This window comes from Cupressus sempervirens, chromosome 5 (assembly GCF_028749045.1).
Source record: "Cupressus sempervirens isolate cs-2001-9-10 chromosome 5, ASM2874904v1, whole genome shotgun sequence".
Taxonomy (NCBI): Eukaryota; Viridiplantae; Streptophyta; class Pinopsida; order Cupressales; family Cupressaceae; genus Cupressus; species Cupressus sempervirens.
Genome location: NC_143122.1, coordinates 581,497,780 through 581,508,490, shown reverse-complemented (window position 1 = coordinate 581,508,490; position 10,711 = coordinate 581,497,780). Strand labels below are relative to the sequence as shown.

General features: G+C 32.3%; 1 non-coding gene across 1 annotated transcript; it reads left to right on the top strand.

Moving 5' to 3' along the window:
* The first annotated feature begins 1,181 nt into the window (after positions 1 to 1,181).
* Positions 1,182 to 1,254, top strand: TRNAK-CUU (transfer RNA lysine (anticodon CUU)). Its single transcript has one exon. It is a non-coding gene; the product is annotated as a tRNA-Lys (tRNA).
* The last annotated feature ends 9,457 nt before the right edge of the window (positions 1,255 to 10,711 follow it).

The window sequence follows — 10,711 nt, the reverse complement described above, 5'->3', positions numbered from 1 at the left end:
CCAAATGTTCTCTAGTTTCTACATGTCAATTTTCTTTACAGAATATTTCTTGTTTTTGGGCAACTTTCTTGGTTCCAAGAAAGATTTCGGAAACTACTTCAATTTCAATACCAAGTTTGCCATGGGAAAGAGAGAAAGAGAGTTGAGTCTCTTCATATATACATTTTTTTAAAAAAAACTAGACAACCAATAATAGTTTCCCAAGGATAGAGATATATAAATTTAAAAATGTAGGGTGTTAAAACATGAAAAAGTGAAGGTTGTGAAAATCTATTATTGGTTTAAGAAAAAATCCATTGTTTTGTGAGTTTGGCCTTTAGTAAATGATATGGGCTTTGTGAGAGTTTAAAGTTGTATATCGATTGTTTGTCAAGTGTTTGAATGAGGTTCTTTGTTTATGTTTTCTATTGTGAGAGTGGTTTTGTGCATAAAGATTGTAAGTTTGGGCATTCTTTATCACGTGCCTCTATATTTTTATTACATTAGTTAAATATAGGAAAGGTAGACTTAAGTGATTCTATAAAGATTGCATAGAATTTCTTTTATCAATGTTTTCCATCATACTTTGTGATCCATCATTAGGATGTAAAAATTCCAACACAATCTACGCAGAGAAATTTTATTCATTAGTTTTTATCATGTAAATGGTGGATCACAAATGTGTGATCTAAAACATTGATGAATGAATTTCCAGCTCAATTTATTAAGAAGATATTACGAATAAACTTTATGAATTATGAAAATTTACTATCATTAAAGATTTCAATTTTGAAGCATTTTAAGATTAAACAACCTTCATTAAATCTAAAAATTAATAAATAAATATTTAAAAACTTTAAAAAATGAAAATATCAAAAATAGGAAAAAAAATCTATTATAAAGATGTTACCAATCACAAATATGAGAATATTATAATTACATATTACTATAAACTAAAATTTGAAAAAAAATCTCAATAAGTATTTTTCATCTATATAATTGAAAGGTGAGGGTAATATTTGAATTAAACCAAGCTTGTATTTTAGAAACTAGAAACAAGGGTCGATTTGTTTGTTTCAAATATACTCAACCACGATAGTAATATTTTACTATTTAAAATCGTGATGTTGATATGTAAACGGTAAGGAAGAGTAAAGTAGAGCGTTGACAACTGAACAAAATAGAAATAAAAAAAAATGTAAGCCCGTCTAGCTCAGTTGGTAGAGCGCAAGGCTCTTAACCTTGTGGTCGTGGGTTCGAGCCCCACGGTGGGCGATTTCTGTTTTTTCATTTAAAAATTTAATGGCGTATATTAAACCGTCATGTTTCAAATTAAATTTTAAGGGTGTATTAAACTTTTTTTAATTTAAAAATTTAAGGGCGTATATTAAACCGTCATGTTTCAATTTAAATTTTAAGGGTGTATTAAAAAATGTTATGTTTAATTTAAAATTTAAGGGTGTGGTTGAACATGATTATTGGGTATAATTTTTGCTTAAAGTTTTCAAAACAATAAACGATGGTGAACAATTAATTCTATGATTCTATGATAAACAATTAAATTTAAGCACATTAGTGTTTCTATGCTATTTTTAAATCACAAGAAAAGAATAATTTGGAATCCATTCTTATTTTTATGGAACAATCAATGCTTAAAATTTTAAAATAAGCTATTAAAAAAGGAAGCTAGAATAAGAGGGTGTTACTTATGAATAAAAATTACAAGTGGTTCCTCTAGATATTTTCCCTCTCTTTTGTTGTCTCCTATTTTTTCTCAAATCATTTACCTGCAAATTACATTATTAAGATTTTATTTAAATATTATATTTTAACTGCTTGATAAGATAAGTAGCGAAAATCAATAATCATGGGACCACTAGCTCCACGAATTACTACTAAAAATCTTAGCAGTTGCATGGGGACTTGCCTTAAGAACATTAACTCAATGAGCAAAGAGGAAGCAAAAATCATTAATCATGGGGCCACTAGCTCCACGAATTACTGTTAAAAATATTTAGCAATGACTACTAGCCAAAATAAGCTTAGCAACCACATGGGGACCTGCCTTAAGAACATTACCTCAATGAGCAAAGAGGAACATTAATTCAATGAGCAAAGAGGAACACTAACTCCATGAGCACAAGAAATGTTAAGGAGGAGACAATGGTCACATGAAGATCACTAGGAGAAAACAAGGCATTCTTGTCTATGCTATTGAATTTAGTTTCGGAAGGCTTACATATTATATTCACAAATTACTTGAGACAATGACTAACAAAATACATTAATTATTCATTGTGACATAACGTAAAATTGATTCCTTTCTAGCTAAGAGTGAGTGTTCAAGTCATCGCCGAGATGACAAACTAGAAGTTATCAAGAAGGATTCCTCCATAGCTAAGAAGTGTTGATGTTATCGTAGCTATGGTTAGATTCTTTTTTACCAACATAGATAGCATAAAAATCGTGTTAATATAATTATTATATTAATAATAATTATATAATATGTTATAAGAGTGAGTGTTTATGTACAATTAATCTCTTTCGACTATGGAATGCATGAGTTATTTCCAACATATTTGTTTATGTTGTTTTATGTCCTCACATATTATTAGAACCAAGTCCTTAATTTTTGTGGTATATCTTTCCTAGATTCAATAAGTTTATGAAGTCAAGAATAGAATCCATGTGTCTACTATTAGGGCCTGTTTGTTTGCAATAATTGAACTAGAATTGGTAGGAACAAATTCTTTAAAAAAAATTCCTCAGTTTGGATGCGTCAAACTAGAATTGGAATATGAATCTTGAATTCCCATTTTGATTTGAAAAGAGGATTCGTTAGTTCCACCTCAAGAGGTGGAATTTGAATTGAAATTAAATCAAATTTGAATTTTTATTTGTCTTGCTCAACAAATGCCAATCCCATATTAACAAATCCAACATTTGACAAATTGTGCATATAAGACAAATGCAACATTTGCTAATGCCAAATACCAAATGAGTCCTTAGGGTTTCAATAATCACCTTTGTAAAACCTCTTCTGCAATCTTTTAAATACATTCTAGCTAAATTTGTGTAAAAAATAGGAAGAAATCATATGAAGAAGTTATCCTCTTTAAATAGAAAAATTGTTATTGATTTTTTAAAAATAAGCATCAAGAGCATGAGCTCATAATGCAACGGTTCTTACGAGCCCTTGTGATAGGGAGGTTCAAAGTTTGAATCACATGAAATGCACTCAAGCTAGATGGTATATGTTGGGCATGGGAGTTAGAAGGAATCATCGTTCAACATAAGTACATGGTTCAAATATCACAAAACTATAACATTTGGGGTCAAATTCCGACGCTTATTTACGATGGCTATAACATTTGTTTGTGAATTTTTCATTCTTTTGTTGTGTCCCTGATACTGTTGTAATATCAATGGGTCCATCCAAAGAGAATATAAAAAAGAACAAAAAAAGGAGAGCTCGTATCTATACTCTAGCTCAAATTGATTGTGCGTAAAGAGAGCATGGAGACATTCACAGGTATGGACACTAATCCTTTTGTTTTGTTCTGCTACTAGCCTTATGATTTTAATGTGCCCTTTTGTATATTTTGTGCCCTATGATTTTTGATTGAATGTGTTTGTTCATCATTATTTTCACACCTTTATGAATATAATGTCATGTGTGCACATTGTAGACATAATCCTATTAGATTATATCACATTCTTAGGGTCGATGAGTGGAGGCATTCCATCTAATCAAAGTTGAGGGCATACTAATCAAAGAATTAGGGCATTTTTAGAGGAATGACAGTCTATTTTCATAAGTGTTTTTTAAAACCCCATCCCGTGATCATCAACAAGAACATTATGGTATGCATTCCATAGATTAATTTCTATTTTAAATCCTCTGAGGGAGAATTGAAGTTTCTTTAGGGAGAACGTTAAGGGTACACTTGTTTGTAACTACTACTCAACACTAGAGGAAAAACTCCGAATAATAGCACTAGTGGATGATCTGAACCTTTTAACTCTCGCTACATCTCATATATGAGAAATGATTACTTTCTAATAGAGAAATTCCTAACCATGCTCGTGGGTGACCTATGCATTTCCCACTCACTGAAAATACAATCCCCTTCAAACTATTATACATGAATTATATTTTCAATTCTCAAACACCTATTGTCCAAGTTATGACAGTCATGAATATCACTCTCCAAAACTTGACTCATCACTATCTCTGACCTACAACTTTACATTACACTCGTTCCTCACACATTCACCATATTCTCCAACTCTATTGTCCCCTGATTTAGAGTCTTCCTTTGAGAGACTTGATCATAGAGAAAATCTCCGCTTGCACATTATACTTCTAACATTGGTATTGCACTTCCAATATATTGGGTAAAGTACCCAATCCTTCTCCTTCTCAATATAGCACAAGCTGAACTTCAAGAAACCATCTGCACAATCAGGCATTTCAATTTACACCTTGCTTCCTCATTCCAAATTGGCATTTCATAATCTTAATCAACATGAAAAATTTACATGTTGATCTATGATAGAGATTGCTATGTACAAGGTCTTTGAATTTACTGAATCGGTTAGATTTAGAACATACATAGATTCATAATCAATTTTCACTTCACGTACTAATTTCTCACTCAATTGAGATAGTTGATAAAAAATGGGTTTAAATATAGAAAATACAAAATCACATTATTATTATCAATCATTTATACAATGACAAACACACATGTCATTGTAGAGACCAATAGACTAGTTATCATCCATAAGATTGAAATACATTGCAGGGCCAATCAAGTCACGGTCAAAGCTCAAATTCATCCCACAGATATGGGGAATAATGAGCACTTTAAAATGATTAGAACTGCATCCACATATTTATAGGGCACAATAAATTCTTAATCCCTTTGTAATGATCAATCACACTTTCTAAGTTTGTTTTGAAAGATACAAATGGATTCAAGAATAGTTATAATTAAGATGCAAGTATAGATCATTAACAATAAATATGTATCTAAGCTTTGAAATTGAAATATGTATGAATGTGGAATAGCTAAGGTATTATGTTAAATCTAATTCTGCAGTCAATTATGATGCATAATATTAACACAAAATGTAGGCCTATTATTGAAAAATTAAAATAATTATGAATGTAGACTAGTTGAGACACTAGGTTGATTTTGTTGATTTCAATCATTTTCTTCCTCACTATTATGTTTAATCTCCCTGATGTGTTTAATTTAATACTCCAATCAAGTCAAAATCATTGTGAATACCACTTGATTACTATGATGTTAGGAAGTTGAAACTGCAGAGTATGATTAAAACTAAGAGAATTAATGAAGTGATCATAAAATAGATCTCTCGTTACCCAAGCCATGTGCATCAGGAAAAAGGGTCGGGTAGCATCGGGAAAAAGGGTTGGGTAGATCAACCTCAAATCATGAATTGCTCCTACTCTTCTCATGTAAATTGACAACATAACTAAGTTTGGTCTAGTGTGGGTTGGGTAGATCAAACCTCAAATCAACTGTACAACAATAGAGGGTTGCATTTACTTTAGGAGATGGATCAGAAATATAGAAATATAATCCTGATTTTGTTGGTGTAGACATGGGTTTGCATTCAAGCATGTGAAACTTCTTGGGCAAGGTCTTCATTGGAACATTGGTTCTTTGAGATACAAAGATATGGAGATTTTTTTCTATACCTCTAAGTTGGTGTCCATAGAATTGTAGGGCCTGAGACCTATTCAAATGCTGCTTTCTTTCTTTCTTAAGATCATTCTTCATTGTTTCAACTCTCTTTTTTGAACTTCATGTGCATGCATGATGACCAAGTCTTATATGTGCGTGCGTGTGTGCGTGCGTGTGTGTGTGTGTGTGTGTGTGTGTGTGTGTGTGTGTGTGTGTGTGTGTGTGATACATACACACACACACACACACACACACACACACACACACACACACACACACACACACACACACACACACACACATCTATATCTATAAGACATGATATCTTTCTGGAATAGATTCACTCACAAATAAGATGTTAGATGGAGACTTGGCTACTAATGACATCACCTAAATCTATCTAATTTATGCTCATTGCAATTGTTGGAATATTCAAGGACACAAAGTGTGTTTAGTTTGTTGTTTAGAAATATCATATATACAGAGCATATCAAATTTATCTATTATGAGAAAAGTTCAAGAGAAAATTCCCATTGCAAAAAATAAAGGAATTAACAAAAGTAGCCCTGGCCACACACTTCACTGTCAGTGTTGGAGCATACATCATAATAGTCATAATTCAAAATAATTAGAGAAAAAGTCATCTTGAAGTACTTTTATGCCTTTTGTGCCCACTACCTTTGCTACTACTTATTCCATGCCCACTACTAATGCCAGTATCAACAACATGCCAAGCATACCTATCTCACATGCTACTTCAGACAAGTTTTAGCTTCTGTGAGAGATCACATAATGTCATATAAAATTTCTATTTCATGGGCACATAAACTAAGGGGAATGTAGACTGTAAAATCATTGACATTAATTTCCCTTATAATGAACTGCCACCCATGAAAGAATCATTGGGAATTATAGAAAACATAGAGAACCCAAATAAGGCCTAAAATGTCTACAAAATTACTATTTTTCAAGGTAAGGATTATTTTTTCCATTCCTATCTTAGGCTTGAGATACATATGCATGCATAATGTAAATGTGTTGAGTTCCACATCATATATGGAATTATATGACAGTTTGGTGAAACGAATTGACCTTGTATCAGATGTTGTATAACCAAATCCTAAATTATGATCCTAAGTTTTCTCTTGGGACATAGGATTGAGATTTTATAGGAATTTTAAAATTTTTGATCTAATTAAATGATAGATTATTCCTAATGGTATGATTGAAAAATTTATGCAAAATGATCTCATTGCTTTTTTTCAATAGAATGGTAACGAGACAATCTATTGACTCTACAACATAGCAATTGAATTGCACTTTTCTCTCTTTGATCAAGGTCATTTTTGAGGCTTGTTTATTAAGGATATCTCCATTACATATTGATATAAATTCACATGCCAACTTTCCTACTACATCCCTTACATCATGCTTATTGTGGTCATCCTTAAACTATTACACGTCTAATTTTTTTGATATAAGTTAGGGTAAATCAGTCTAGAGGCAACAACTCACTTTGGAAGTCATTAGTATTTGTTTTCTCCATCCTTTAAATTATGCATAATCAAAGATATAATTTCACTATTTTAATTAACTTCTACATTCTTTAAATTTTAATCGCCTATAGTACATTGGTCTTCTCGTAGAGTTTCTATCTATACATGCATAATAGATGTTATTTATTATGCATAATTAAGAATATAAAATGTGATTATAACAAGTGATTGTATTATTTTAATGGTGAACATGGAAAAAAACCTATATATCATTTTAAATCATTTCCACTCTTTTAGGTATGGCTTCCCATTGTATGTAGAAAGTTGAGGAAGTTGGGCAAGGTGGGGGTGTACTAGCTATAATTCTTTGTTGATCATTTCTTTATCAACCAGTAGTCAATGTATTATAGGTTCTAGATTATTTTCCTCCTTCTAAAAATGAATTTATTTTGTTTAAGATGCCTTATAAAAAATGATGCCTTATAATCTTAAGTTATACTTCTTTATTGATGCCTTATAAGATGGATAGGGTGGGGGTGTACTAGTTGAACTTCTTTGTTGATGATTTCTTCTTCATCAATGTATTCCAAGTTCTCAATTATTTTCCTCATTTTGAAAATGAATTTTTTTGTTTAAGATGCCTTATAAGTTCAAGATAGGGCAACATATTCTAGAAGTCAATTCCCACCTATTTCACTTGTCTTTACAACCAATTTTCAAGTCCTTGTTTTGATTGGAAAATATGTAGTAGTTAGTAGATGTTTGAGGTGTATATGATCATGAAGAGTATAATTATTGTAATTACATTATTTTTTGTCTACAATTTATGTCTTTCATTAACATATCAAATAGGGGAGGAGACAACATGATTAGGGAAAATGTGCTTTTCCAAATTGGATATGGAAGTTACAATCATAGCCTATATTATCATCAATTAGTCAACTATGATCAACAACACATATAATTTGGAGATGTAAGTACAAAACTTGCTGAGGAACATGTCATGTTATATAATCATTCTCCACAATCAATAGGTGAAGAAACTAAAACTTATCTGGTCAACATGAATGGAGGAAATCAACCACCTCTACTCAAATCTTCTCTCTCATAGGAATAGAGTGTAGCTATACAAGAAACCACTACTATCCAAGATCAAGAGAAATGGTTGAATAATTATGCAACAACAATTCACAGTTTCTTTGCAGGACTGTTTATGGTTTCTTATTATGAGTTCCCAAATGATTTTAGTTCTAATTCATGTTTGTTTCAAGTTAAGATTTTATCCACTCAAACTAATGTAGTAAATCGATGGGTTGTGGGACATTTTAGTCCATGTAGCCCATACCTAGCTAAAATTGAATGGTTACATGCTTGGACAAGGAAACATTAGCCAGTATGGCTATTTTAAAGGTTTCAAGCATATCAAGGAAAAATTTTACTCAACTCACATTGTCAACCAATGATATATGTTTGAAAAGCTCTCTATTTGAAAGAATAAACACCTAAAGACACACCTAAATTATCACTTGATGATATATTGCATGAATTGTATATTCAAGAATGAGAGAACTCATTCGACATAGAGGAAGGAGAATATGATCTTGAATGTGAATCTCACTAATGCTTATATATTTCTTTGGAGACTTAGATGAGTGCATTTCAAGGACATCAATTGATGATGATGTACTTTAATTGTGAATCTAGAATCATTTCTTCATATGGATTGTAATTGTATCTAGATCTTTTGATTGACTATATTTCTTTTTCAAGAAAATATGAGGCATTTTTAGACTTCATGGTTTTGACAATGTCTATATATTTTTATATGTGCATGTATATGTGTATGCATATTGTTGATGTGTTGTGCTATGCAATGACATTAATTGTGAATCTAGACCCATTGCGTCATATGGACTTTAATTGAATCTGGATCTTTTAATTTACTCTATATTTCTTTTTCAAGCAAATAGGAAGCATTTTTAGCCTTCATGGTTTTAACAATATCTTTATATACTATTATATGTCTTTGTATTGTACAAATAGTAGTACTCCCTTTCAAGTTTTTTATTTCAAAAAATCTAAACCTTCATGTAATTATTGATGTGTATTTTTTGTAGACAATATCTCTAAGTAGTTTAAACGTTATATGCCAAAATCTACTTTTTCCTCTATAATTAACTTTTCAATATCTATATATAACTAGGTCTAGGGTCATGTTAGATAATATATGTGAAGAACATCCTAGGGATTTAATTTATAGATTTTAGTCTAACTTCAAAAGAAAAGGTGATGGAAAATGTTTCCATCCCTGTAGACATTGTAAGGGCTTAAACCATAGAAGAATTCTAGTCAAAAGAACTAAGTTTCATTGTTGGAAGAATGATCACATTGTAGGGGGGCATGACTATCATCCTGTTGGAGTTGAGGAAAGCCAACTCCGAAGACGCCAAGATCACCTGCATGCGAAACCTGTCAAAGAGAAGCCATAGAAGGGGAGGAGCATGGAGCACGGGCAAAACCCTAAACAGACATGAGAGACACCATGAATGCAAACACAATAAGAAATGTATTTACAATAATGTGATGTTGTTATGATATGTTACAATGAGAGAGAGCCCGAATATAAAGAGCTCATGGAAGCTTGTAGAACAAGCTGGAAGGAGGTAGAAGATAAGATTGACAACTCAGCACACATCCACAAAAAGTGGAATATGCTAAAAAAGGAACAAACTCCCGAGTTGTCAACAACTAACCACTACATGCATTTAAATATGAAATATTAAATAAATGCATGACCTAAGTAAGCTTAAGAAATAGAATAAATAATTAAATATTAATTATTTACTCCAACACCCCCCCTTAAGTGAAACTTAGGGAAATGCCTTAAGCTCACAAAACTAAGATGAAATGCATAATGGGTCCCGACAACGAGGCCATTTTAGGTACCCAAGTACAATGCAAGAAGATGAAACCTCTGTAAGCAGGGAAAGAGAGAAAACCACATGGGAAAAACCCTCCCCTAAAAAGAGGTAAGAACCCAGTGAAGAGCTGAAGAAGTCTCCAACTAGGGAAAATGTCCCCTAAAATAGGAATAATGAGTGATCATGAAGAAGCAGCATCACTGAAGCATGAAGAAGTCGCAAATCTGCCAAACTGCTGATCTGAAGAAACCTCCATGGAAGAAGAAGGCACGAACTGAGCATGTCTATATGGTAGATGATCCATCTCACCGAAATGCATAAGTAGCCAGCCACTGCAATCGCCTTGTATATAGGATCAACCACTGAATACATAGTTCACACTATCGAACCATCGAACCATGGATGCATTAGAACATAGCATAACCCCCCCTTAATGCAGACGAGGTGTGATGACAGGCAACTGAGAAGGTGAGCCAAAATCTCCTGCAAACGAACCAAGAACGAGGAAAGAGGAAAAGAGGTACAGACACCGATAAAGACACGGTCTAACTGACTCTGCATGGGGCTAATGTCGTGGAAGGGACACTCACTTGACAAA